Genomic DNA, 13,229 nt, shown 5'->3' with positions numbered 1-13,229 from the left:
TACAAACAATTTTACACAAAGTCTTATTGAGGAATAATATCCGAATCTTTGCAAACTCTTAAAACATGACCAAGAGGTGGTAACTCTAATAAGAGCCTGTATGAAGGAGTCTGGCATTAGTTAGTGCTGGAATACCCTCTCATCCTCAGGCCCGGCACCGTTCACTCATTGCCATGGGACCATCCACTGAGGGAGAAATCTGTGAGAGTCAAACCTGTTGTTCTGTATTATGAAGTTATTGTGACTACAATCTTCTTAATCTTTCTTTATTTTATAAGTGAAACTTTGAAGGGAGTGAGATGGTAAACAATGCAGACAAATGCAAAACTTAATTTGGGGCAAACCGTTGAAATGCTGTTTGAGTATACACAGCCCTAACAAATATAAAGATTTACCCTCAGAAACAGGGAAATTAGAAAAACGCTGTCTGGATTTATTCTAGCAGTGAGTTGCATACACATTTTCATCTATTTAATGAAATTCAGGCTGTCATTTCAAATTCAGTCCTAGAGACTGGAGGCGGCGGTTCCATCTTTGTCCACCAGAGGGCGCTCCTCACCTGCTGATGAAACACTGAGCTGCACATTGGATGAAAGGGAGAAGGGTTTCCTCTTCCGGGTCAGCAGCGGCAGAGACAGCACCAGCAGCTACGGTGACATCACTTCCGGCCTCTGCAGAGGAGGAAGTAGCCCTGTCTGGTGGGCAGCTACCTTGATCTTCAGACCCTCACAGACCCCAGATCTGCCCACCCCCCGAGGTCCCCAGGGGGAGGAGAGAGCCTGGACACGTCTGCTCAGGTCTCTGCTCAGGTAGGAGATTGTCAGCACCTTCTGCAGTGTTTGTAGAAATAGACTGAATAATCCTGGAAGGAATCTCTGCAGGAGCCGGGCTGAGCTGGGCTCTTCTATCCGGGGCCCCTGGGGCAGAGCTGGGCTCTTCTATCCGGGGCCCTGGGGCTGAGCTGGGCTCTTCTATCCAGTGGCCATGGAGCTGAGCCGGGCTCTTCCATCCGGGGGCCCCTGGTGCTGATCTGGGCTCTTCTATCCGGGGGCCACTGGGGCTGAGCTTGGCTCTTCTATCCGGGGCCCCTGGGGCTGATCTGGGCTCTTCTATCCGGGGGCCACTGGGGCTGAGCTTGGCTCTTCTATCCACGGGACCCTGGGGCTGAGCTGGGCTCTTCCATTCGGGGGCCTTGGGGCTGAGGTGGGCTCTTCTATCCTGGGCTCCTGGGGTTGAGCTGGGCTCTTCTATCCGGGGGCCCCTGGGGCTGAGCTGGGCTCTTCTATCCGGGGCCCCTGGGGCTGGGCTGGGCTCTTCTATCCGAGGGCCCCTGGGACTGAGCTGGGCTCTTCTATCCGGGGGCCCCTGGGGCTGAGCTGGGCTCTTCTATCCGGGGACCCCTGGGGCTGAGCTGGGCTCTTCTATCCGGGCCCCTGGGGCAGAGCTGGACTCTTCTATCCGGGGGCCCCTGGGGCTGATCTGGGATCTTCTATCCGGGGGCCACTGGGGCTGAGCTTGGCTCTTCTATCCGCGGGGCCCTGGGGCAGAGCTGGGCTCTTCCATTCGGGGGCCTTGGGGCTGAGGTGGGCTCTTCTATCCGGGGGCCCCTGGGGCTGAGCTGGGCTCTTCCATTTGGGGGCCCTGGGGCTGAGCTGGGCTCTTCCATTGGGGGCCTTGGGGCTGAGCTGGGCTCTTCTATCCTGGGTTCCTGGGGTTGAGCTGGGCTCTTCTATCCGGGGGCCGTGGGGCTGAGCTGGGCTCTTCTATCTGGGTTCCTGGGGTTGAGCTGGGCTCTACTATCCGGGGGCCCCTGGGGCTGAGCTGGGCTCTTCTATCTGGGGCCCCCAGGGCTGATCTGGGTTCCTCTATCCGGGGCCCCTGGGGCTGAGCTGGGCTCTTCTATTCGGGGCCCCTGGGGTTTGGCTGGGCTCTTCTATCCGAGGGCCCCTGGGACTGAGCTGGGCTCTTCTATCCGGGGCTCTTGGGGCTGAGCAGGGCTCTTCTATCCGGGGGCCCCTGGTGCTGAGCTGGGCTCTTCTATCTGGGGCCCCTGGGGCTGAGCAGGGCTCTTCTATCCGGGGCCCCTGGGGCTGGTCTGGGCTCTTCTATCCGTGGGCCACTGGGGCTGAGCAGGGCTCTTCTATCCAGGGGGCCCTGGGGCTGAGCTGGGCTCTTCTATTCGGAGGCTTTGGGGCTGAGCTGGGCTCTTCTATCGGGGGGTCCGTGGGGCGGAGCTGGGCTCTTTTATCCAGGGGCCCCTGAGCTGGGGCTGAGCTGAGCTCTTCTATCCGGGCGCCCTGGGGGGCTGAGCTGGGCTCTTCTATCCAGGGGCTCCTGGGGCTGAGCTGGGTTCTTCTATCCGGGGGGCCTGGGGCTGAGCTGGGCTCTTCTCTTCGGGGGCCCCTGGGGCTGAGCTGGGCTCTTCTATATGGGGGCCCCTGTGGCTAAGCTGGGCTCTTCTATCAGGGGGCCCTAGGGCTGAGCTGGGCTCTTCTATCAGGGGCCCTTGGGGCTGAACTGGGCTCTTCTATCCGGGGGCCCTGGGGTTGAGCTGGACTCTTCTATCCGGGGGCCCCTGGGGCTGATCTGGGCTCTTCTATCCGGGGCACCTGTGACTGAGCTGGGCTCTTCTATTTGGGGGCCCCTGGGGCTGAGCTGGGCTCTTCCATCCTGGGCCTCTGTGACTGAGCTGGGCTCTTCTATCTGGGGGCCCCTGGGGCTGAGTTGGGCTCTTCTATCCGGGGCCCCTGAGGCTGAGCTGGGCTCTTCTATCCGGGGGCCCTGGGGCTGAGCTGGGCTCTCCTATCTGGGGGCCCCTGGGGCTGAGCTGGGCTCTTCTATCTGGGGGCCCCTGGGGCTCTGCTGGGCTCTTCTATCTGGGGGGCCCTGGGGCTGAGTTGGGCTCTTCTATCCGGGGCCCTGAGGCTGAGCTGGGCTCTTCTATCTGGGGGGCCCTGGGGCTGAGCTGGGCTCTTCTATCAGGGGGCCTCTGGGGCTGAGCTGGGCTCATCTATATTGGGACCTCTTGGAAAGAGGGGAGGGGGGGCTTTCTTTCTGGCCCTGGTGGTCTTTGTGGGCATCATTTGTATTTAAGACTGTAAAAAATCTGCACACTGCGCTGCATCTTGCTGCACTATGTGGAATCTGTTCACACTACCCTGCATCGTTCTGCATAATGAGAAATCTGTGAACCCTGCCATGGGATCTGCACACATTGGTCATTTTTTTACTACACTTTGTTTGAGATTGACAGAAGAGGGTGTCTGTGAAAACGGCACTGCTTTTTGTACCTTGTGAAAATGTGTGCTCTGCTATATTACTAATCTCTGTGAACCGAGAATCTGTACATTGCATTGCTTTTCCCTGCTCTATGAGGGCTGTTGACAGGAAAGCTAATGTGCACACACTGCACTGCTTTTTATTACACTGTGAGGGGGGTTGAAAATAAAAGAGGAAATCTGTGCAGACTCCTCTGCCTTTGACTATTCTGTGCAGGGTGTTTAGAGCCCATCTGTGGTCTGCAAACGGAATCACTTTTTACTACAGTCCGAGGGTCGTTTAAAGAAGAGAAAATCTGGGCACGCTGCACCGCTCTTTACTCTTCAGTGTGATAAATCTGTCCATACTGCACCTCCTTCTACTACACTTGGGGGCATATTAATCAAAAAAATCATGCAGCACATTCCTGTTTTTTCCCTGCGCTGACGCACAATGTTCTACCTAACGCCAAAGCAGGCACCCCTGCACCATGGTGCAAGCGTGCGTGTGTTGTAAACCGGATTGTTTTTGTGCAGAAAGGGGCACCTCCCTGCACATAAGCAATCCCCTGAAGCATTTCCCTCTTTCATGTGTGCTGCAGAATCCAGGACACATGGAAGCAAGGAACAAGGAGAAATAAAGATATTCATCCTCGTTCCAGCTCACATGGGAGGCGCAGCATTTTGACGCACTCCCAGGTCTGCCAATGTTGGTGAATCTGGGAATGCAATTTGCGCTGCATATGACGCCACACAGGGCCGCGCAAGGCGCGCTTGCGTGTCTTGATAAATCTAACTTAAGAGTTGCGTCTCTCTTGCGTTCCATTGCGAGGGCCACACAGGGCCATGCAAGGTGGCCTTGCGTGGCTTGATGAATATAACTTAAGAGTTGCGTCGCTCTTGCGGTCCATTGCATGGGCCGCGCAGGGCCATGCAAGGTGGCCTTGCGTGGCTTGATAAATCTAACTTAGGAGGTGCGTCTCTCTTGCGTTCCATTGCGAGGGCCACACAGGGCCATGCAAGGTGGCCTTGCGTGGCTTGATGAATATAACTTAAGAGTTGCGTCTCTCTTGCGTTCCATTGCATGGGCCGCGCAGGGCCATGCAAGGTGGCCTTGCATGGCTTGATGAATATAACTTAAGAGTTGCGTCTCTCTTGCGTTCCATTGCATGGGCCACACAGGGCCATGCAAGGCCACCTTGCATGGCTTGATGAATATAACTTAAGAGTTGCGTCGCTCTTGCGGTCCATTGCATGGGCCGCGCAGGGCCATGCAAGGTGGCCTTGCGTGGCTTGATAAATCTAACTTAAGAGTTGCGTCTCTCTTGCGTTCCATTGCGAGGGCCACACAGGGCCATGCAAGGTGGCCTTGCGTGGCTTGTTGAATATAACTTAAGAGTTGCGTCTCTCTTGCGTTCCATTGCATGGACCGCGCAGGGCCATGCAAGGTGGCCTTGCGTGTCTTGATAAATATAAGTTAAGAGTTGCGTCGCTCTTGCACTGCATTGTGTGGCTCAAGGGCGGCCCCTAAGTGTGGTATTTTCAGAAGTGATGACCTGTGCACGTTGCTTTGTCCTTTACTACATCACGAGGCTCGTTTACAGAAGAGGAAGTCTGAGCCCTGCACTCGAAGCAGTGTTCGAACCACAGGAGGAAATCTATTTTACACCAGAGTGAGGGGAGGTTACAAAAGAGTAGATCTGTCCACTCTGCACTGCTGTTCACTGACACTTTGAGGCACTTTTACAGAGAGAATCTGTCAGTACTGCACTGCTTTTACCGATACTATGAGGGGCAGTAACAGGAGGAAAGCTGTGTGCAGTGCACTGCTGTGTATTACAATACCAGGGACATTTAGAGAGGAAACACAATGAGGGGTGTTTACAAAAGAGGAAATCTGTGTCCAAAGCACTGCTTTTCACTATATTATAAGGGGTACCTATCGATCTGTAAGGTGCATGGATGTTTACGTACACTTCGAGAAGTGTTTAAGGTACAGAATATATGTGTGCTGCTTTTTACTCACACTATGAGGGGCATTTAATGTGGGAACATTTATAAACTGCACCACTTATTACCGACACCCATGGGTTTCAATTAAACAAGGGAATCTGTGCACATTGCACTGCGTTTTACTGCCACTGTCAGGATTGCAGAGGTCAGCATTGCTACTCTGCGCTACTTTTGACTTTACTTCACTTTGAGGAGGCGTTTGCAGAAGTAACCTCTGCACCTGGCGCTGCTTTTTACTGACAGTGGAAGGGAAATAAGGACATGAATAATCTCGGTTAGATCTAGATTCATTCTGATATCCAGTCTTGATTAGTCCCTACATGAGGGTCAGTCTCTGTGCACATGGCCTGCTTCAGAAAGCAGCCCCTGGTAGCTTCCCCGAGGAACCCCTTGTTGTTCACTGGATGTCTGGCATAGGGTGGAATACAAATCCGGCCTCCTGTAGCCTGTTCCAACCCATTTGTCTCCACGTCAGAGCGGGAAGCCTGGCAGAGGTGAAACAAAAAGATCCTCTTTTCTTGCTGCAAATTATAAAAAAGCTCCCTTGCTGATTGGAGACTGGTTGAAAGGCACATTCAAGAAAGGGCCTCTGGTTTGGCTTATTGTAGAATCCTGCCTGTTGCACCTCGCGTGACGATGGAAGAGGGTGTGACGGACGTCATTTCACAGAATAGCTCAGATCGGCAATTCCAGTGCTTGGTATCTGAAGAACCCATTTGAGCCCTGAGCAGAGGCTCCTTTGTGACCCAGGGAACTAGAGCCATGTCCCACCTAATGCCTGTCACAATAGAGTCCGTAAGACCAACAGTTGTGGGGCAGAAAACGTGTTGGCTTAAACAATGTAAAGAGACCATGACTTGGTTTAAATCTGTACCTATAGTGTACAGAGCTAGCCTCTGCACCTGAAATTAAATTGTTTGCGTCAGATCCTCTTAGGGCCTGGCCTGTGATATAGGATTGTTTGTATCAGTTTCTCCTAGTACCTTGCCTGCGTTATAGGATTGTTTGTATCAGATTCTCCTACTGCCTGGCATGTGTTATTGCATTGTTTGTATCAGTTTCTCCTAGTGCCTGGCCTGTGATATTGAATTGTTTGCGCCAGATTCTCCTAGTTCTTGGCCTGTGCTATTGCATTGTTTGCGTCAGATCCTTCTAGTGCCTGGCCTGTGTTATAGGATTGCTTGTATCAGTTTCTCCTAGTACCTTGCCTGTGTTATAGGATTGTTTGTATCAGATTCTCCTACTGCCTGGCATGTGTTATTGCATTGTTTGTATCAGTTTCTCCTAGTGCCTGGACTGTGTTATTGCATTGTTTGCGTCAGATACTCCTAGTTCTTGGCCTGTGATATTGAATTGTTTGCGCCAGATTCTCCTGGTTCTTGGCCTGTGCTATTGCATTGTTTGCGTCAGATTCTTCTAGTGCCTGACCAGTGTTATTGCATTGTTTGTATTAGTTTCTCCTAGTGCCTGGCCTGTGTTATTGCATTGTTTGCGTCAGATACTCCTAGTTCTTGGCCTGTGTTATTGCATTGTTTGCGTCAGATTCTCCTAGTTCTTGGCCTTTGCTATTGCATTGTTTGCGTCAGATTCTCCTAGTGCCAGACCAGTGTTATTGCATTGTTTTTTTATCAGTTTCTCCTAGTGCCTGGCATGTGTTATTGCATTGTTTGCATCAGATTCTCCTAGTTCTTGGCCTGTGTTATTGCATTGTTTGCGTCAGATTCTCCTAGTTCTTGGCTGTGTTATTGCATTGTTTGCATCAGATTCTCCTAGTGCCTGACCAGTGTTATTGCATTGTTTGTATCAGTTTCTCCTAGTGCTTGGTCTGCGTTATTGCATTGTTTGCGTCAGATTCTCCTAGTACCTGACCAGTGTTATTGCATTGTTTGTATCAGTTTTTCCTAGTGTTTGCCTGTGTTATTGCATTGTTTGCGCCAGATTCTCCTAGTTCTTGGCCTTTGTTATTGCATTGTTTGCGTCAGATTCTCCTAGTTCTTGGCCTGTGTTATTGCATTGTTTGCATCAGATTCTCCTAGTGCCTGACCAGTGTTATTGCATTGTTTGTATCAGTTTCTCCTAGTGCCTGGTCTGCGTTATTGCATTGTTTGCGTCAGAATCTCCTAGTGCCTGACCAGTGTTATTGCATTGTTTGTATCAGTTTTTCCTAGTGCCTGCCTGTGTTATTGCATTGTTTGCATCAGATTCTCCTAGTTCTTGGCCTGTGGTATTGCATTGTTGGCGTCAGATTCTCCTAGTTCTTGGCCTGTGTTATTGCATTGTTTGCATCAGATTCTCCTAGTGCCTGACCAGTGTTATTTCATTGCTTGTATAAGTTACTCCTAGTGCCTGGTCTGTGTTATTGCATTGTTTGTGTCAGATTCTCCTAGTGCCTGACCAGTGTTATTGCATTGTTTGCGTCAGATTCACCTAGTGCCTGGCCTGTGTTATTGCCTTGTTTGCGGCAGATTCTCCTAGTGCCTGACCAGTGTTATTGCATTGTTTGTATCAGTTTCTCCTAGTGCCTGGCCTCTGTTATTGCATTGTTTGCATCAGATTCTCCTAGTGCCTGGCGGTTGTTATTGTATTGTGTGCATCAGATTCTCTTAATGCCTGGCATGTGTTATGGCTTTGTTTGCATCAGGTTTTCCTAGTGCCTGGTCTGTGTTATTGCATTGTATCCATCAGATTCTCCTAGTGCCTGGCCTGTGTTATTGCACTGTTTGCATAACGTTCTCCTAGTGCCTGACCCTTGTTATTGCATTGTTTGCATCAGATTCTCCTAGTGCATGACCTGTGTCCTGTGTTATTGCATGGTATACATCAGATTCTTCTAGTACACAGCCTGTGTTATTGCATGGTTTGTTTCACATTCTCCTAGTGCCTGGCCCTTGTTATTGCATTGTTTGCATCACATTCTCCTAGTGCCTGGTCCTTGTTGTTGCATTGTTTGCATCAGATTCCCTTAGTGCCTGGCCTGTGTTATTGCATGGTATACATCAGATTCTTCTAGTACACAGCCTGTATTATAGCATTGTTTGTGTCACATTCTCCTAGTGCCTGGCCTATGGTATTGCATTATTTGTGTCACATTCCCCAGTGCCTTGCCTGTGTTATTGCCTTGTTTGCATCAGATTCTCCTAATGTGTGACCTGTATTATCGCATCAGATTCTCCTAGTACCTGGTTTGTGTTGTTGCACTGTATGCTCTGCATTTGTTATGTTATTATTCTAGTAGTTGCAGCTATTCTAACAAAGTACCTTTTATGTTATGTTATGTTATGATATATCCACATGTAGCACGCAGGGATACTCGTGAGTGTCCCGGCGCGATGCCAGAGGGGTATAAGGAGAGGCTAACAAACAAAGAAGTGAGTCTTAAGTTTCCTTTTGAACACAGCTGTGTTCTGAATGGACCGCAAAGCAAGGAGGAGGGCATTCCAGGCTGCGCTAGCCTTCACCACAAAAGAGCTACCGCCCACCCTCTGGAGCTTAAAGCATGGAACCTGAGCCAGGCACAGGGACATAGATCGGAGCGCACGCGACGGAAAGTAGAAGGAGAAGCGCCTCTGAAGATAGAGGGGGCCAAAGCCATTGAGAGCACGGTGGGCCAAAACCAAAGATTTGAACCTGACCCTGTCATCGACAGGAAGCCAGTGAAGAGATCGTAATAGGAGATTCACACTGTTCCTCACCGAAATGCCCAATAGTAGTCTGGCAGCCGCATTTTGGACCACCTGGAGCTTTTTAAGCAGGTAGCCAGGGGTGCCAGCCGAGAGGGCATTGGCATAATCCAAGCGCGATAAAATCAGGGCACATGTAACAGTTTCTCTTGCCGCTTGAGGGACAAGCGGAAAGAAAGTCTTCAGAGTCTTAAGGAGGCCGAAACAACATCCTGCCAGTTTCTTGATGTGAGTTGTAAAAGAAAGACTCTCGTCAAACAACACTCCCAGATTTTTGGCTGGCTGTCCCGATGAGAGGGGGAGCGGGGAGTCAGGTGGCCACAGCTGCTCGCTGAAGTCAGCAGGAAACTTGCCATAAAGCAAGATTTTGCTCGTTGCACTTAAGCTGTGCATCGGCCAGCCATTTAAAGATGGAAACTAGGCACTGTTGCGCTGCTGAAACGGAGTCCGATGTTTTGTCCCAGGTAAACAGCAGCTGCGTATCGCCCGCATAGGCCATCACCTTAGCCCCAAGCTCCTCTGCCAGATATATCAGTGGCGTAACATACATTTTAAAGAGGAGCGAGCTAAGGGAGGAACCCTGCGGGACTCCGATGGTGACCAGCTGAGGGGAGGAGGAAAAAGGGGGGAGCCAAATCTGCTCGACCCGCTCCCAATAAAGTGTATCTTACTGCAAGGATACTGCACAGTTCCTGCAGCAGTAGTCCATTAACTATGTATGTAGAAACCGGCAGCACAACATGTCTACCGGAGATTTCTTTAGGTCAGAAATAGTATGCTAGAAATGGGGTTACCAATTCTACGGGGGGTAGCATGGAGCAGAGCGGGCAGGCCAAACTCCTGAGGACATGTGTGAAGCATCCACACAGTATGCACAGATGACACACCAGGCACACCACAAAAGAGACACGACACCGCTTCTGGTTGGAAAAAGAATAACTTTTGTATTAGGTCCAACCTGCAAAGGTAAAACTCAGTAATGCACAGTAATCACAATAGGGCGCCAACGGGCGCCAGGGCAATGGATACCAGGGGGATTATTTACAGGGAAAATGGGCAAAGCAAGAAAAGGGTGAGTCCATTAGTTTCCAGGCTGAAATAAAAAGAACGTTATCAATTGGCATGAAACATAGGGTCAGTCTTGCAGGGCAAACACAGGCATTAATCCTTGGCATCACCTTAGCAGTAGGCTGTAAATATAAAATAAAACATTGAGAATAAACCCAGCTTGACTTGTATTAGCACCTCCTGCAAAAGGGAACAACAGGCACGCAATACTACCATCAGGCCTAGGCAGGCAGAATCACCTTTAACATGGGGCATCAACTTAACATCTGGCATCACCCTCAAGAAAAGCACATTAGGTACATCAGTGGTAACAGGTAAACCCTAGGCATCAAAACCTTAGGCAGGACCTTCGGCAAATAAACTTCATAGCCTGACCTCCACTTTCAGCATGGGATCAGGCAAACTCTTTACTGCAGGCCCAACCCTATCCCGGGCTTAAAGCATTGAGGCATTTCCAACATAGCCCCCTTCCTAACAGGTCAGGCATCCTACATGGGGTGGCACTTAAATTATTAATGCCCCCATTCGCTGCCATTACCCTCTGTCCAGCGGGGCAGTGGTGCAAAGGCAGTCCTATGTGGGTGGCACGAGGGAGTCCCTCTTCTGGGGCTCCCTGAATACACAATGGTCCCCGGGGGCGGGCACCGGCCCTGTGCCCAGACCCCCCCCACACAACAGTCTAATGGAGCCCCCACTCACCGGGCTCCTGATGTCCTTGCGGGGTTTTGCTGGGCTCTCCTCAGAGCATGAGAGCCCCGGGGCAGCTCCTGGGATCTATGCGGGCTACACGGGGCCCGCGAGGCCTCACTCAGGCCCCCGCAGCACAGCGCTGGACTCGCGGCAGCACTCAGGGCTCTCTATCCACCGCGGGGGCCCCAACAGCACTTCAGCGTCTTCCAGCGGTTTCCTCTTGTGGGGCACAGACCGGCGGGGTGGGCTCCCGCTCGGGTCGCTTTCCACCGGGCTCCCTCGAGACTCCGGGAGCCCTGCAACGTCTCCGCTCCCTTCCGGCTTCACTCGGATTCCCCCTCCATCACGGGGACCTGCCAATCTGTGTGCGGCGGCTGGGGTGCATGGCCGGTGACATCACCAGCGCCCCCAGCCACGTGATGCCGCCCGTCCCAGCTTCTGCGAGGCCCAGCGCGGCTTCCTCAATGCTGCGGCGGCCCTCTCCTGGCTCCAGGGGCGGCCGCGAGGGTCCAGTCACTAGCGGAACTTCCTTGATTAGCGAGCCCGAGGTCGCGGCGGTGATCCCAGGCACGGCGCTTCTTCAGACGGCCCAAGGGCCCGCGGTGGTGAGTTCAACTTCGGCGCCAGTGCGGGGTAGGCACCCGCTGATTAATTATTTAGGAAGCGGGGGTAGTTGATCGCGCCACACGCGGGGTAGTCACCCGCTGCGCTTTTGAGCCCACAGTTCTTTCTGACCCCGGGCTGCGGCGGTGAGTAGGGCCTGCAGCGCGACTTGGGCACAGCGCTATGAAGGGGGCAACATCGCTTAGAAGAGCAGCAAGGCAGTCCCGGTCATGGCGCTCCGGGAAATAGCGCTTCCACACACACACCACTTAGGATTGTGGCGCTTAGGGGGCAGACAGCTACTCCAGCCCCAGCACTTGGAGGCTCAATGCTTCTTGCAGTCCCAGGCAGTATAGCGCTTGACAGGTGCACCACAGGCAGCAACTCTCCCGGCCCACAACACTTCTTCTAGGCACGGCGCTTTAGGATTGTAGCTCCTCACCTCCTGGGGGGGTCCAAGATGCTCCTTCCATTCTAGGCGCTTCTGGGCGCAGCGCTTTTGTGGTGCAGGGTCAAGGCACTTCAGGGACCTAGGAGGGCCCTCCTTCTTCAGGGGGCTGGAGGACAGAGCAGTAGGCTACTGTGTGGAGAAGTGTGGCTCAATGGTTAGAGCGGCAGACCCTGATGCAGAGGTCTAGCCCGGGACCAGGGTTCAATTCCCCGCCTTGGCGGGTCTTGGGCTCAAAATTACACGGACCTGATAATTCTCGCCTCGGTGCCTATTCTAATCATGGAGTCCCACTCTGCAACTCTGGGCAATAGCTTGCTTAATCTCCACAACGGCCCCCACAATGCTAAGGGTGCCTGGCCTTCACCCTGGGGGTGCCCAGGAGTGGACGCCTCACAGGGAAAGCCAGGACGGGTTCCACAGCGGTATTCGTACAAGCGCCTTGAGACCCTTGCGGGTAAGTAGTGCGCTATACAAGTATCAATTTACATTTTACATTTTACTGGGCCAGGTCAACAGTCAGTGGGGGCTTCATCTAAACAGGGCGGTAGGCTGACACCATCCTCCACTGCAGCGTGGCCCTCCTCCTAAACAGCAGCCTGAGCTCCTGAAGTGGGGCTTCCACTAGCACTGGGGACAGTAGAGGGGTGATAGGTGGTTGCAGGGTCCAGCACACAGGCCCAAGTGGCGGTCTCCCCTGGCAGCAGGTCCTCTCACGTTCCTGTCCCAGCTCTGTCTCTGCACAGGGTGGCACATTCCCCTTATTTATAACCCCCTCACCCTACCTACCAGACAATGGCAGAACCTTCTAGAATTCTCAGGCAAACTGCTTTAAATTGGCTCAGGGGGAGGAGTAGAGCACCCTGGGTGCCAGGCTTTCCCTCCAAAAGCAGGGATGGCTGGGTACCTAACAACTAGCCTGCTAACCTACTGCGGTCAGGTGGCACAACGCACAGCAATGGCATCCATCTTAAATGAGACATTTCATCAGGGTACCTTTTACACAATGGGGGGAAAATACGTGTATACCATTGCATCAAATTATCACATTAACATGGCGTCTCACACCACACATGGCCTATACAGTCACCTTTACCATGGGGGAGACATCCTTAAATTAGGGGGGCGAAAAGCGAAACATTTTGGTGGAAAAGAGCCAAGTCCAACATAGTAACAGCTAGGTAGGTATGATGCAAAACAAACTGGTAAGTGAGGTTTTAAATAACGGAGCTGTTTTTGATAAACACAGCAAAACGTCCATGTTGAAAAAACAGAAGTAAGACAATGGTACATGTTATGAAAAAATGGTTGAATAATACAGAGTTCTGTGCAGTGTGTCATTATTTGTTCTTGTCTTCCAGTCTATTGGGATTTTACGAACTAACTTTAAGCCTGGAGCTTCCACGAATCCCAGAGTCAGGCAGTTCCAAAGATGGTAACAGAGAACGTTGAAAGATTTGAGTCTGGATG

The 13,229-nt window shown here is 52.0% G+C and overlaps 1 protein-coding gene across 1 annotated transcript in view; it reads left to right on the top strand.

The window, feature by feature from the left end:
- The first annotated feature begins 672 nt into the window (after positions 1-672).
- The window catches only part of LOC147737505 (uncharacterized), a 34,324-nt gene continuing 21,767 nt past the window's right edge, over positions 673-13,229 (top strand). The window contains exon 1 of the mRNA XM_086935182.1: positions 673-809. The gene's annotated coding sequence lies outside the window, so the exon portion shown is untranslated. The remainder of the gene's footprint in view (positions 810-13,229) is intronic.

Source organism: Lissotriton vulgaris, chromosome 1_1 (assembly GCF_964263255.1).
Source record: "Lissotriton vulgaris chromosome 1_1, aLisVul1.2, whole genome shotgun sequence".
Classification (NCBI taxonomy): domain Eukaryota; kingdom Metazoa; phylum Chordata; class Amphibia; order Caudata; family Salamandridae; genus Lissotriton; species Lissotriton vulgaris.
The sequence above is the reverse complement of the archived record's forward strand: the minus strand, read 5'-3'. Positions and strand labels throughout refer to the sequence as shown.